The 15942-nt window shown below is 34.9% G+C and overlaps 1 protein-coding gene and 1 long non-coding RNA gene across 3 annotated transcripts in view; one reads left to right on the plus strand and one right to left on the minus strand.

Moving 5' to 3' along the window:
* LOC124953090 (tyrosine-protein phosphatase Lar) overlaps positions 1–15942 on the minus strand; it is a 485939-nt gene that overhangs the window by 416879 nt on the left and 53118 nt on the right. The window lies entirely within an intron of this gene.
* Positions 4454–5936, plus strand: LOC124953094. Its single transcript, XR_007102113.1, has 3 exons — positions 4454–4502; positions 4937–4985; positions 5808–5936. It is a non-coding gene; the product is annotated as an uncharacterized LOC124953094 (long non-coding RNA).

Below are 15942 nucleotides of genomic sequence, written 5' to 3' on the forward strand. Positions count from 1 at the left end.
AAGCGGCCATTCCTGAAAATATCGTAGGATTCTCTTAAGCGTCGCTATTTTCCAGCGAAAATAGACGGATCAAAACGGATCTGTTTATTTATGTATGTAAGTATAATTTTCGTATTTTATGAGGGTGTTCTTTCTCAAATCTAATCTCGCAAAAAGGGCAAACCAAAATAGAACTATATATATATATATATACATATATTAATAAATATATATAAATGTTATCTTTATATATGATATAAAAAGTTGGAAAAAACCGATCATCGATATTCGAAACAATGGATTTTCTCTTCTTAATAGATGTCGAATCGATTCGAGAATCCAATTAAACTCGATCTATACGCGTTCTGCGTGACTTCGGCATCGGAAACATACAAATCTATTTACAGTATTCGTCAAAGGCTGTCACGAGCAGGTACTCTGGTCATGGTTGCAAATAGGTCCGATTCTATGTCCGCCGGAAGCGATCAAATTATTAGCCCGAAGACGGGCAATGCTACCGGCGTTTAATGCATCGATGCACGCGAAATCATCGACGCAGGACGATATTCAGAGAAATCATCCTCGACCGACAGCTATCGCTGATAGATTTGCTGATATCGCTGATAGTTCGACGATCGATTGTTTCTCTTCGACTGTGATTAATGTAATCTTTCAAAGATCTCCGGATTATTTCAGATTGCATTTGGTCACATTACAATTGATTTAATATATTATCTTTTTTCTCTTTCTTTCTTTTTTTCTTTTCTTTTCTTTCTAGGAACGGAAAGAAATGGTTTTAAGAATTTGCAAAATCAAGATTTATTAATATTTATTCTGACATTCTCAGAGAAAGACAGAGAGAGAGAGAGAGAGAGAGAGAGAAAGGGAAAAGAAAGAAAAAGTTAGAAGAAAGGAGTCAAAGCTTGCACGATTGTCAGCTGATGGCACTTTGCACGTCCCTTAGGAGATTCGTAAGCGGTGCGCAAGAAATTCCGGGAGTACAAACATGAGCGAAGGTTCGCCGCTGGGGTCCACTCGAGCGGGCAAGTGAACGAACGAGCTAGCGAGCGGCTCTAACTTCTTCTTTTCCCTTCGCATCGGCGAAGAGGGACACTGGACAAACGGTCGGCCATTTCTTGCTCGAACGATGCTTGCCCGCGGCAGGAAGCTCACCGAGACAAAGCGTAGCAAAGGGGACAGTAGGTACGAGAGAGAGAGAGAGAGAGAGAGAGAGAGAGAGAGAGAGAGAGAGAGAGAAAGAGCAGTGGTCCATCTAAATGCACGCTGTCGTCATAGGTCGTTGCCCTGGTGTCTTGCTTTTTGAAACTCTCGGACTTTCTCTGGACATTTTTAAAAACCCAATATAAATGAAGATATTACATTAGTAAATGTTTATCTGTTTTTAACTTTAACCAAAGAGCGATACGAGATGAAAGATTATTATTATTGACTCCAAGAAAAAAAAACAAAAAAAAAAAAGAAGAATCTTAAGAAAACAATATCTTTTATTTCATAATAAAACAGAGAAATAAAGGAGAAAAATGATGCCAGGTTGAAGAAAGAGAAAATTTTCAGCATGAGCTATTATTGTCCACTGTTGTACATACGCGTCCTCGCATGTGTATATATATATACATATGTATATATATATATATATATATATATAGAGGTATATATATACCTATATATCTATGTATTCGAAAGGAGAGGATCTCACGCTCGAGAGAACGTTTCTAGGGTGGTTCTAGTAATACTGTCTCGAGACACACTCGGTGGGTAACGTTACTAGTCGTGAACGGTTCAAACTAGTTTATAATACTAGCGAGAGTGAAGAAGGAGAACCTAGTGGGATAGCGTTCACCGTCGGCTCTACGATGTGGGGATAGGAGAATGGAAAGAGCCGATGCACTGTGGCTCGTGCTCGCATCGTTTCCTTGTTCTGCCGTACGAAGAGAGGATGGTAGTACGATTCCATGCTCGTAAGGCTGGACTATAAATAATGAACTCGAGGCTCCTTGAGCCTCCCCCGGAACATACCCTACAGTGCGCGCTAGTTCCGGGGTAAGCTTCCAGTTTGTATCGTTGCTGCATCGTCGGCTTCAGTGGTGCTCAAATTACACCTTTTCCTTTTTCCACAAGAGTTCCCACAAAGGATTTTAAACGGGGAGAAATAACGTATACGCCATTTCTTACGGTTTAGCAATTTCGTGACGACTTTACGTTTTTGATCTTTTCTTCTCAACTGCAAATGGAAGAAGATACTTCTTACGCACGACGAAATAGGAAGATAAGAAATAGTATCTTTATTTTACAACCTCTCGTTCCTTCGATCCAATTCTACGAGGAGAATATTCTGCAAAAGATAGACGTAGTTTAATATCAGTATCGAATATAATTCTTATTATGACGATACTATTTCTGTATTATATTTGAATTGATAAAACGTCCAATCTTCGATTGATTTGACGAACGAGACGATGTCGTGACGATTTGAAATTGATTTTATTAAAATTCCTTACATATCATTGTCAGATAAATTATGAATTTTTATCTTTTACAAATTTACGATAGTACCGTCAATAGGATGACGAGATAAGAGCCTAATATATCTTTTTCTGGTTCGTTTGAAATCGATAGCACCAACCGAGGTGTCGTACATTTCTCTTCGACTATCGTTTCCTCTCTTAACGGAATCAACTTAAAACATTGTACATACGAGCGGTCTTACCGTTTCTCCCCTGTCTCTTCTGTTTCTACCCGAAGAGTTCCCGTCTTTGTAAGTATGTATGTATCTACGTCGGAGTCTGCGAAGCGTATAGTGATAAATAGGAAAGCAACGGAACCTCAGACGAGGTAATCCTCTAACATTGAGTCGCAGCTGCACGGTATCACGATCGAAGCGTGAGAAAATATCTCTATACACTCGTGAAAGAGAGAGAGAGAGAATTTCACCTGAGGCAAAATTGTCACATCTACCTTTTATGTTTTTACGTTTTTATTTCAGTATTATTCCACTTTGGTAGATCAAACGATTTTACATTTTTTATTAACAGATTTCCGATTTCCAAATTGGACGAATTTTTTAAAATATTCTTTTCCCTTTTTTTTTTTTTTTTTATAAAATCTGAAACTATCTATTTATAGATGTCCGTTACGAGCTAAGAATATATTTCCGATATAAAAATTAGAAATATTTTTAAAAGATTTTAATCGTTTAAGCGTTTGATAACAAAATATTGTTTAAACTCAATCAAAATTAGGAAGGAAACATTAGAATTAGTCGATTTGCACCTCATCATGTCCGACCGATTCGCAATCGTTCCTATAGTCGCGATAGATAAAACTGGTCTTCCTCTGTCTGTAAGTGGAAACGTTCATTCAACGTCAGAGTAGTTGGACGTAGCCGGGGCTAAGCTGTCGAGTGAAGGCGTAAGAGGGTGAATAATCATTTCCCGTCGTAACAAGGGAGATCTAGCTCGTAACCGCCCTTGCTTCGCGCCTTATACTCTTGAGTCTTTCGTTCTCTATCTTTCATAGCTTACCTACTTGGATCGGAGGTCATATTATTCCGTAAATACAATGCGAATGAATTGAAAATCATATCCAAAATAGAAATATAACGATTCGTTTCGATAAAATGGAAAAGTATGCGTTGGATAATTTTTAAACAAAACTGTAAATATTCGTTGATATTTTTTTTGTTCTATTTTTTAATATATCGCGATGCATGCTTTCTTTTTTAACAAGCGAAAAACGATTTATCTTATGATAAAGCATCGGCAAGTCCGTGGCCATTTCCAAGAAATTATATAGGTCAGCGATGCTCGTGCAGCAAGCGCGGTGCATCGAACTCGACAATGTTTTTTTATGTATACCTACTCGTCGTCGACTCTACTCGAAGAATTTATGTGAACACATATACATGTATGAGGAAAAGAGAGAGAGAGAGAGAGAAAGAGAGAGAGAGAATTAGATAGATTGATGTGTATGTATGCAGGGATTAACGGAGTAGTTTTTTGTGAAGGCTCGACGACTAGATTTCAAGGATTTGCATAAGTGTATGCTCCTGTTTAATTCTATATAGCACAAAAAAGGTACGAAAACAAATGTGTGCATATTTATCTGATACCTCTTTTTTAACCAAGATCTGACGTCGATCATTTAATTATCGAGAAATTGTTTATTTAAATCATTGAATAAAGTATTTTAAGAATGTCTATATTTTACTATCCATCAATGCAAGAATCTTTTATAATATCTACATTATTGATTAAGTTGTGGATGAAGATAAATTTAAAGGTTAGAAATATTAAGAAAAGTACCGTAAAAATTAAATCAATTTTGGATTAGGAATTTAACTATGCATAATAATCAATTCAAATGTGAGCGCGTTTAAACAAATTTTTCTCGTATCGCGCATGCGCGTCCGAAATCGTAGTTTACTCCGATTGGTTCCGCCATGTTGGATTTTTGACAGCTGCCAAGATATCACGGAATTCACGTCGTCGTCGTTTTAATTACAGGTAATTAGCATTTTTTATAACATACAGTGCCATTTTATATATCAATCGATTGTTTACAATGCAATTTTCAAGGGCTATTGTTCGCAAATTGGGTTATCATCGAATTTACGAAATATCCACGAAAATAAAATCGGTATCTCGATATCCAATCGCCTCAGTAATGGCGTCATAATTATTCTTGAATTTTCGGATTTTATTATCGTAATTTCGACACTTCTCTCGAGCTTTAATTAGATTCAAGATAATAATTAATAATTGGCTAATCCTGTCCGATAGAATTTTTTATAATATATTCCTTTTCATATACATACGCAAATGCATGTGTGTGTGTGTATATGTGTGTGTGTGTGTGTGTGTGTGTGTGCGTGCGCGCGTGAGGATCAATTACACAACTATTGTATTCTGTACTAATATAATGATCTTATATATTGTAGTTATTTCTATTATTCTGCAAAAAAGAAGAGGTCAACCCGGAATACTGTGGTAATTATTTTTTATTTTTAATTTTTCAATGCAATATTGTAAGTCCATATATTCATAGATATAACATGTTCTCTCTCTTGTATAATTTTTATTCCAAGTAACATAGAATGGTGATACATTGGCATATGACTCTTTACATTCAATAAAATTGCTTTAATCAAGAAAACGTTAATAATTTTAATTTGATATTTAATTGATTTATTATACAATACTTCTTACTGCCTTTAAGAATGATATATAGAAATTGTATTTTGTAAAAACTTTTGTTATTTCTTGTTGTATAATGCATTTGTATTTCCAGTTAATTTCATATAATTATAATTTCAAACCCAAGGCAGTTATCGAGTCAATATTTGTTCATAATATATTTTTCTTCAAAATTACAGTCAATAAAATCTTATGAAGTAGAGTTAGTGCTTGTTTGATAAATTAAATTTTCATATGTTTTGGGAATAATATTAATATTTAAGTACATGCATTGGATGACTACATATAAAGTAGTTATAGAGTCAGTGTTTGTACTCATAAAGATTTTCTTTCTGGCAGTTACACAGACTGTAATTAAATATTTAAAGTAAAGATATATATATATATATATATATATATATATATATATATATATACATAAATTAAATTCAATGTTCATACCGAAATTAATATATAAATATGATATATTATTTAGTACATCATGGAAGATGGAATAGTACACTTTTTCTGTATAAGTCTATTAAAAGACAAATTTTAAAATTTCATATCTAATTATTTTATAATTTATTATCAAAACATGGAGATATAATAACAATTTAATTTATATCTTTCCAGATCATTATTGGTATTGAATCAAATAAACCAATAGCAATTTCAATTAAATTTGATGTTGACCTAACATATTTTCAACCAACTTTTTGCGCGGACGAGTGTTTTGGAGCCATCAGGGAACTTCATAAGTAGTGAGTGAAAAAATTGAAATCCCTCTGGTGCTCATCATGTCGAGGATGAAAGGTCCAAATCGACACGAGTTACTGGTTGTAATTTTTTAAGTAGATAATTGACGAGCACGACCGTGAGTAAATTCTCTTGTGGGTTTATTCGCGAGTGGCACATGCCTTTGTGTATTTTTTATATTTTGCATGCTTATATATATATGTGTGTGTATGCATATTAGCTCAGGATAGGGTCTTCTTGTTATAACGCGGTAATATTAATAATTAACAGCACATAATTATGTGCACTCTATAATTTGTTTAGTTTTTTATGAAATTAGTATAGAAGTCTAATGGCTTATAATCAACTTAATTATAACAGCATGTAACCCATGGCGTGCTTTGCATAGTAGTTCATTTATACAAAAGTTATATATCTGATACATTGATATATGTAAAACAATAAACAAGAAGGCATTCGCGACAGGTAGACATTGAGTTATAAGTGACAAAGTATTATTTTATAAGTTAAGAAAATTCACTTATAAAATGAGGTCGCCTGAGGTTTTTTGAATAGAATATAAACATAAATTTTTAATTGCTGTATATATGCAAAATAAAACAAAGTCTTTTATAAAAGTTAATCCATAATAATTAATTAAAAATATTTTATTTGTAAGAAAAATAAATCTAGAGTCATTAGCCCGTAGATTATAAGTTAACATTTTTTTTTAGCTCAGGATTTTCAGCTATTAATGTATTAGGTTGATAACTATGAAACGGGCGTTTTTGTTTAGTTTTTTATTTTCATTCAACGCCCGTTTCATAGTTTCCAACCTAATACTAATTCTCGTTTCTGCCTCCTCATGCTTTCTGCGTTCTCATCTGTGTGGTTACCCAGGTGTAATTCGTATGAGTGAGAAACAGTTAGCATGGGTTTAGTTTTAAGTTCCCTTTATTTGGCGACTGTTATTGCATTAATGATTGTGCACGATGTACCTTGCACTGGGTGTGTGTTGTACGTTAGGTGGTGGATTGTATATCGTTACGTGTAATTTCCAAATACTTGTGTATATATATATATATATATATATATGTACGTAGAAAATATTGAATCTGTTTTGAATTAAATATATGATAATGGATAAAATAACTATTATGTTTATATACTAGTGCCTATTAGTATTTGTATTGAAAGTAAAACCTTAATGCAAATAATCATTAATTCTGACAGTCGATTGAGCTAGGGTGTCGGAGGTGTCCCGGGACATACTCTCTAGTGTAGACTTTTGCACCCTGGCGTTTTGTGTGAGAATCATGGAGTGTATGTGTTGGTACAAATGTTTTGCTATTTTTTTCATATATAGGTATAAATAGGTAGGTAGTATACTTCTGTGTGAATGCCTTTTTAATTTTTAAGTAGGTAGGACCGGATAAAGTCCAAAGAATAAAAAGGACTGCTTACTTCAGAAGTTGAAAATCTCGTTTCCGAGTATTTGCAAAGTTTCAGCAAATTTTAAAATTTTTTAGCATATCTGTTTTTATTTTCATATCTTGCTGACGCTCTGGATTTATAGATATATCGATATTAAATCGTTTAAATGTCTTCGCTTTTACAAAATTCATTTCTATCAAATTAGCAAAGATTTTTCAACATGCTGGATAAACTTAATATTAAGTATATTAACCCTTCAAATTTCGCAATTTTTAAAGCAATAAAATTTATCGTAGATTTTATAATTTTGTTCGATACTTTTTTTAATATTTAAATTGCGAAGGATTAGTAATAGGTTCATCGATCAGATTCAATATCTACTGGGGTATTCACGTGTAAATGTGTCTGTGTAATTGCGCACGATTAATGGATTTCTCGAATCCATTGATCGTCCACAGGCTAAAATAGTTCGTAAAATATATAATCACACTTTATTTTTAGTTTTCTCTTTTTCTTTTTTTTTTTTTTTTTTTTTTTTTTTAATAACAGGGAATGCCCGATAGCAGTGGTTAGGGCACGAAGCAAAGAAGAGGCTATATGCCAAAGAGGCCCCCACAATTTGTGGCTCAAAAGGGCAACTATTGAGAGATGAGTCATTTTTTAAATGTTCCTACTATATTCGAACCCTCAAAGAATGGCTCATCGTCTTATCACATTTTTATCATTTCGCTACGTAGTCATTTTTACTCGTCAATAGAAATTATTACAATTGGAGGTTATGAATCATTTCATCTTCTTTAAAAGATGCATAATTATTTAGTTACAGTAGAATATGATTGCAATCACGTCTCGATATATTATTCAGAAATTAATTAAATATTATTAAAGTTATATAGTAGCACTTGTTAATATATTACATTTTTTGCTTTATTCGTTTTTATGATCTTTTTTTTTTTTGAAAGAGAGAGAGAGAAAGAGAGAGAGATATTACTGATTAAATTTTATATTAGTAATTTCATACTTCGTTTATTATAAGAGTAATATTTAAAATTTTTTATTTCACTTTCTATTTATTATTATATCCCATAATGTAGAATCGCTGGAACAAATATTGATTCACGCTCATAAAAAATAAATGCTAGGATTAGATAAGCATCTATCGAAAGTTGCATCTATCACACACGTCAAAAGTACGTGAAACATCGTATGCTTTTAGGCATTTATAAAATAATAATATCTTATATGATTAAAATATTTTTTATTTTTGTTTCAGGTGATTATTCTGGGAACGACAATTTGACGATTGTATAATCGATTTCTTCAAATAGAACGGTTAAATTGATTGTTATTATCTTTATTTCGTTCGTACAAATTTTAAACGCTTATAATGGATGGCTATATATATGTATCAATATATTTGCATTTCTGAAGGTAGACAGAAAATATTAAATATACTTCTTTTTTTTTCTTTTATATCTATTTCCATATAAATAATACATTGGCGATCATTCGTTAGAATAAATACAATTCGATATATTTTTTCAATTTAGCCAAGACTTAAAAATAATTATTCATTCTTATAATTACGTATATGTATGTAATATTTCGTTGCAGGTGCCTATCACGATTGATTAAAGATTATTATTAAAAAAATAATATATAATATTATTAAATTAATTATATTTAAAATTTAATTAACTATATATATATATATATATATATATAATAATATTAAATAATTATATTTAAGATCATAGTAAAAGGTATATAAACAATTTGTTTCGAAGAGGAGAGGTTGATGGTTGATGTATCTTCGATCGATTTATATCGAGTGAAAGAACGTTCATTAAACGCGATTAATTAATATGTAATTCCTGCCCGCGGGGTTTCGCTTGCAGCAAGCTCCATGTGGTGGGATCTGTTGCTAATCGGTATTACTTTGCGATTTATTTAAATTATATAACATAAATATTTTCGAACTAATAATTGAATATTTCAGTGTACGCTTGAGATAAATTCTTTCAGTTTTTACTTTTAATTTTTTTCAAAATTTTTTTCATATGTATATATATATATATGTATATGTATATTTATTTCGAAAAATGTACAGAGGAAATGTTAGTATCGATTTTTACAGTTACAGATAGTAACGGTGTAATTACTTTCTTCCTCTCATTCATCTTTTCCTCTCTCTCCAAGCTTCTTCGTTTTACCCCAACTAGACGACTACCCTTTCCTCGATGGTATCGTGTTCCATGATCCTACTGAATCGCAGTCATTAACGTCGTTAACCGTGATCCTATCTGAAGACGGTGGTATAACTGCTCGCATCAGGAATAATCCGTTCTCGTCGATCGTACCGGCTCATTAAGAGCGATTAGAGAATCTGCCAGGGATTAAATAGCTATGCGTTTGTTTTCGTCACTTTATTATCCAATTTGGTTTAATTTATTTTTAATCGCGATAATATCATCTTTACGTTCACTTAATACCCTGATGTCGTTCATGGAATATTTACTTATATTTCCCGTTTGTAAATAATATTTTTTTTTTTTTATTCATCGTAAGATTAAACGTATGTAATATTAGAAATGCGAAGTGTATTTAAGAGTTCTTGGACGTTAAATCAAATAAAAGGAAAAGAGAGAGTAGGATGGTATGAAGATAAACATTTGCTAAACTTCGAAGGAACGGTCTCTTTCTTCTTTGTTTGTATTCTCAAGAACAAATAAAAACTTCATTAAAGGCCTTGAGAAGGATCCTTATTCGTTTTCACTTGTTTGTTTTTTTTTTGGTTTTTTTTTCTTGTTTTCTTTTTTTTTTTTTTTTTTTTTTTTTTTTTTTTTTTTTTCTTTTTTTTTCCGTGGGACCTGATACGAGGGAACGCGCTCGCATCCAAATGGAAATTAGTTCGTATTTTCTAAAAGTTCGTGTCACAGTGTTTGACGTTTGTCCGAAACAATATCGTAAGCGTAGAATTTTGGCGTCGGTACGGAATAACGATTGAAATGATAGATTTGAATCTGTGACTTTTTCTTTTTTTTTTTTTTTTTTGTTTTGCTTTTCCTTATTCGCGCATAGGAACTTTCCAACCTACTACGGCATGTTTACGTCGATGAATTAGAGTTAGTTTGGTGCGAAATAGGAAAGAGGAACATTTTCCGTGAATTCCAAGGTTTTCCGAAGGTCATCGTAGATCGAAATGTAACTCCTCTCTAGTACTGGTAGGTGTAGGTCCCTTAGCGCGAGTCGACGAGTACGGTTCGTTCGAACCGATCACTGGGCATATTAACGAACGTAGTAGGGCTCATAAATCATGGTCTGGTAGGGAGACGCAGCCAATCGGGTTGCCGGGATAGCTGCCATCGGCCAATCGAAACCGTGCCCGAACGGACGCGTACGTCGAACGAATCCCACGCCCCGGAAATTACGTGTCCGACTCTAAACTCTGATGATTGATGAGCCAGCTGTACGTGGAAATAGTGTGCAAACGTTCTCTTCTCGTTCGCTTATCCTCTTCCGAGTCTCTCTATGTGCGCACGTCTGCGAATTCGCTTACTTTTGTTACTTGTGTAAGAGGACACGAATGAGAATCCGCGTCTCCTCTTCGCGTTTGTTCTTCTTTCAACATGGAGCTATATTTTCCTCTATTCCTTTCACTTCTATTCGTTCGTACATTCTCTTTTCCGTTTTGTCTTCTCTATCGTTCTTTTTTATCATTGGCGTAAGCAATATTAGAATCTATATGTACATACAACATACAAACATGTATGTATATACATGCATATATATATATATATATATATATATATATATACACACAAAGAGAGAGAGAAAAGGTGTGAAATTTCTTCAAACGCAATTCATCAAATATTTCCTCATGATTAAATCGACATGAATCTATAATACCCGATATTAATGAGAATGATTGTAAATGATTATATTATAAGCGATTATTATTATACATGACATTCGTACAAGTTTAAAAATAAATTGATTTAATTGGAACTCTTTAAATAATTATCTATGAATTGTTCGTAACTTCGTTCGGTTGAGAGAACAATGACCGATGGTTCTTAGAATAGAAGATCGTCGTTTCCAAGAAAAGTTTCTGGTGAAGAATCGATCGAACTTACTCTCGCCACTGGTATTTACGCCATTGGCAGGAGAATGTATTTTGGTTCCTGATCATCAATCGTGCCGAAATACTTGAAGAAGACTCATATGTCTCTCTCTCTCTTTCTCTCCTTTTCTCTTTCTCGCTTCATCTCTTCCTTCTCTTTTTCTCTTTCTCGTTTCTAGGACAGTAGGAGGAATACATATCGTTTCGAGCTGTCTCATGGTGACATTCCCAGTGGTGTTTCTTGGACGATCAGCATTCCCAAACGTTCTATCCTTTTCGTTCCTTTTTGACGAGGGATTTGACTTTTCTCAATGCAGCAGCCTCTCACGAATCATATCCTTTCTCAATGTGTCCATTCTAGTACGAGATGAGATTATTCTCTTCGAAGAAAATTCTCATAGAGTTAGATACCTATGATACATTCATGCGTATATCGTATGACCTTTTTTCTTTTCTTTTTCTTGAAGTCCTTCCATGGACGATCAAAGGGCCGACGTATGGAAGGACGATAGAACGCTATTGAAAATTCCAATATAAAAGGAATTTCACTGGTTCGGTCGTCCGACGTGTTCGATGTAAAACATATAGATGGGAATATTTAAAGATTCTTCCCTCGAAATCGTAGAAATCGCGAAATTCCGAAGAACATCGAGTCGAAGGGGCAAGTTGAGTTGCAGAGAAAGGGGGGAAGGAGGCTGAGGAGAGTCTCTTCTCTTCGAGAATCATATCATTTCGTTCGTGATTAAATTTCTTATGTGACTATCCTGTGGTATTTTATTTCAGTGAATAGATTCCTGATAAGAACGTTTATTTCTACTTATAAAGAGGCGGCTTGAGAATGATGAAGTATCATCGAGCAGCAGCTACTTTTTTCCTTTGGGGTTAACTAAGCAGAAAGCGAAATTATGTCGAACGATCCTCTCTCTCTCTCTCTCTCTCTCTCTCTCTCTCTCTCTCTCTCTCTCTCTCTCTCTCTCTGTCTTTGTCTCTGTCTCTCACTCTCTCTGCCTCTCTTATCTTTGAAGCTTATTTATACGTCGATGGATTTCCCAACGGATATACGAGACACATAAGAGTCGTATTATTCTCTCGATGTTTGCTGTAGGATCGAAGTACCGAGAGAGAAAGCGAGAGAGAGAGAGAGAGAGAGAGAGAGAGAGAGAGAGAGAGAGAGAAAAAGAGCGGAGAAAGAAAAAGAGCTTTGCGCGCCTCGTTCGCGACTAACATAGACTTGTTTAAGGATCGAACGTGTAGGGAGTATCTTCTTTCAAGTTGCTTTATGTAAAAGAATAAACATCATACGATATTATGAAAATATAACTATAGTTGTTCTCACGAATATCGCTTCTTTTGTACACGAATAAAGAAATTGCGTTATATTCGCGTTATATTATATAAAGATACAGAAATATTCAAACGATTGTGAATACATTGTAGGGATAGATTTAATATAATTAAAATAAGACGAATCGTAATTAAAACGTTGATAGATCGATAATGCAGTAAGAAAAAGTGATAATTCGATTACGAAATATCGAGTATGAACAAAATATAAATATTCAGATTTGGTTGATAATCAAATGTCATAATGTTAAATCGTGAGAGAAATGAGAATTGGGTTTATTTAACATTCTTTCATCCGATCGTATTTCTTTTAGGTGACATTTATTATCGCACGGTTTATATAAGGTTGGGAAAGGAATTTGAGAAGGAAGGAGGCTGATTCCGCGCGGATTTGAGCTCTCGTAACGGCTTTGGTAGGAAACGATAAGGGACGATATCGAGCTAAGATTCAAAAGCTTGTATTTTCGGAGAGGAACGAAAGAATCGGTTCTATCCGTTTTCATCGAAAGGAAGGCTTAGCTCCCTCTGAAAGGCTTAGAACATAATTCGTATGATTTGGTACCTTGCGAAAGGGAATCTATGAGAACTTGTGAGAGAGTGGAGAGAAAGAGAAATTGCATAATCTCCAATATTCTGATTGTGTCGAGAGACAAAAATAAAAAAGGAAAGAGAAAGAGGGAAAGAGAGAGAGAGAGAAAGAGAGAGAGAGCTCGTTGAAAATATTGGATAAAATTTTTATAAATCGCCGCTCTTCAATTTTTAATATTACCACGTACTCGACTGATTTATCATATGTCTAAGAAAGAACAAAAAAGAAAAAAAAAAAAGAAGAGTAAGTAGTTGGTATTAACGACGAATGAAAATTTCAAATCTCTCGTTTTTCAGTGATACTCTGATTCTCTTTTTCTAGTCTTCACGTTCACTCCTTCGGTCGATAGGACAGACGTAGGGATTCCACGTGAAGTCGTAGGAATTTTGCTTCCTTGGAATATACGTTTTTACATGTCGCGTTCTGTTGAAAAGAGCGCCGTGTTCGGAATAAAGAAGAATCGGGATAAGCCTCAAATTATATGGGTTTCTCTCTCTCTTTTCGTCCTCTCTCTCTCTCTAGAGAAAGATATATATATATATATATATATATATATATATCTTTCTCTACTTTTTCCTTTTTTCGTAGCATTTGAAATCGGGTAGGTACCCAGCTTTCCGACGAAATGGGAGCGCGATGAAGAGGAGAGGATTTTTCGAATATGATTGGGTAACGAAAGGGAAGATAGGTTGTGCCGGAAAAATGGTATATCGGCTCTCCGCGTCATATAACTAGGTAACCAGGTGAGAGGGCAAATTCAGTGAAGTGAAGAAGGACTAGGAGAAAAAGAGAGAGAGAGAGAGAGAGAGGGAGAGAAAGACGAAGTGATAGAGGTAGAGATAGAAAGGGAGAGAGAAAGAAGAAAGGAGCACGAAGGAGTTTGAGGGACCTCCGGTGCACTCGAAATGATTGAAAGACCGAGAAAATTGAATTCTCGCATTTGATCGTGCCACCTCGGCTCCTCTAATTGAACGACTCGTCCTCCTTTCGATTATTTTTCTCTACCCATCCTCCTTTTCATCTTCGTTCCTGATTTTCTTTACTTCTATCTCCCTGTCTTTTTCTACTTCCACTTCTTTCTCCCATTTAACGGCAAGTCGTTTAAACGCTATCCCCTCTCCCTCCACCTCCTTTTCTTTCTCTTTCTTTCTGTCCTCTTCCTCATCTCTTTTCGCTCTTCCTCGTCGCGCCACATCCAATAATTCGTTTATCATCGTCGTTTAATGGTCGGCGAAAGTCGGCAAGTTTAATGAGTATTCTGTCACGTCGAAGCTTCGAACGAGAAGATTAGAGCGCAAACGTAATCTCTGTTCGTTTACGTCGCTCGTAGAAAATGTTGAATTCTCTCTCTCTCTCTCTCTCTCTCTCTCTCTCTCTCTCTCTCTATTTCTATCTTTCTCTCTCTTTCTCTTTCTCAATCTTCCGTAATGCCGCTAATTTAGAGTGGCACTTGGGCCTGTAATACGTGCCGTTAAGGGGATGAAGATAAAGGAAATAGTTCTACGCTTGGTCGTCCATGGACCTTGTGGACAATGCGTTAAAGAGATACGCCATGGTAGTTATCCTTCGTATTCTCCTATTGCAAATTAGTATTCTCTTTTGTTCGGACCTCAGTGGAGACCAATGTATATGCATGCATGCATGAATACATGCACTTTATATAGAATGCTAGTACAGATAAGGGACTATCGGAAAATATTTTTCGAGGGAGAGAACAACGATCGTTTGTCGGCCGATAGACGCGAGATCTATTTTTTTTTCTCTTTTCTTTTTTTTTCTTTTTCCTTTTTTTCCCTTTTTTTTTTTTTTTTTTTTTTTGTTTCGTTCATTTTAAAATACGAGAAAAAAGAATGAGGTGGAGGGGGTCGGGGACGAACGTTAATTCTCAACGTCGACGTATTCAAGCCATAACCTTTGGCATTTATATCATCGAAATATAACGATCATTGATGGATGCAAAAAAATCGTTTGAAAAATTCGGGCGAAGAGCAATGCTGTGCCACTGCAACGAGAGGCTAGAAAGAGAGAGAGAGAGAGAGAGGGAGAGAGAGAGAGTTGGCTCGGTGACGCAGTTTGCGACAGAAAAATGAAAATTCCTGTCTTTTCCGGCATAAATCTACTTGGCCATTTGGCGCGTGTGCGCGCGCATTCTACGATCCATTTTCATTTTTATGAACGACAGGGAACAGAGAAAATCGACGGAGAAGGAAAGTACATAGTGGTGCGCGTTATTCAGAGAGAGATAGAGAGAAAAAGAGCGAAAAAGAGAGAGAAAGAGAGAGAGAGAGAGAGAGAGAGAGAGAGAGAGAGAGAAAGCGTAAAACGCCATTCTTCGTGGTGCAAGCTACATCCCGCTTAATAAATACCATCGGTATGCAAATAAAGTCAATCGTCCGATCGTTTGAATTTTAATTCCTCGAAATACGAAATTAAATTTGGCGGGTCGTAGGTTCAGAGGAAAAGAGAAAGAGAGAGAGAGAGAGAGAGAGAGAGAGAGAGAGAGAGATAGATGAACAAGGAGGGTGAGGAGGGACATTCGCGGT

The sequence above is a fragment of the Vespa velutina genome, chromosome 11 (assembly GCF_912470025.1).
Source record: "Vespa velutina chromosome 11, iVesVel2.1, whole genome shotgun sequence".
NCBI lineage: Eukaryota > Metazoa > Arthropoda > Insecta > Hymenoptera > Vespidae > Vespa > Vespa velutina.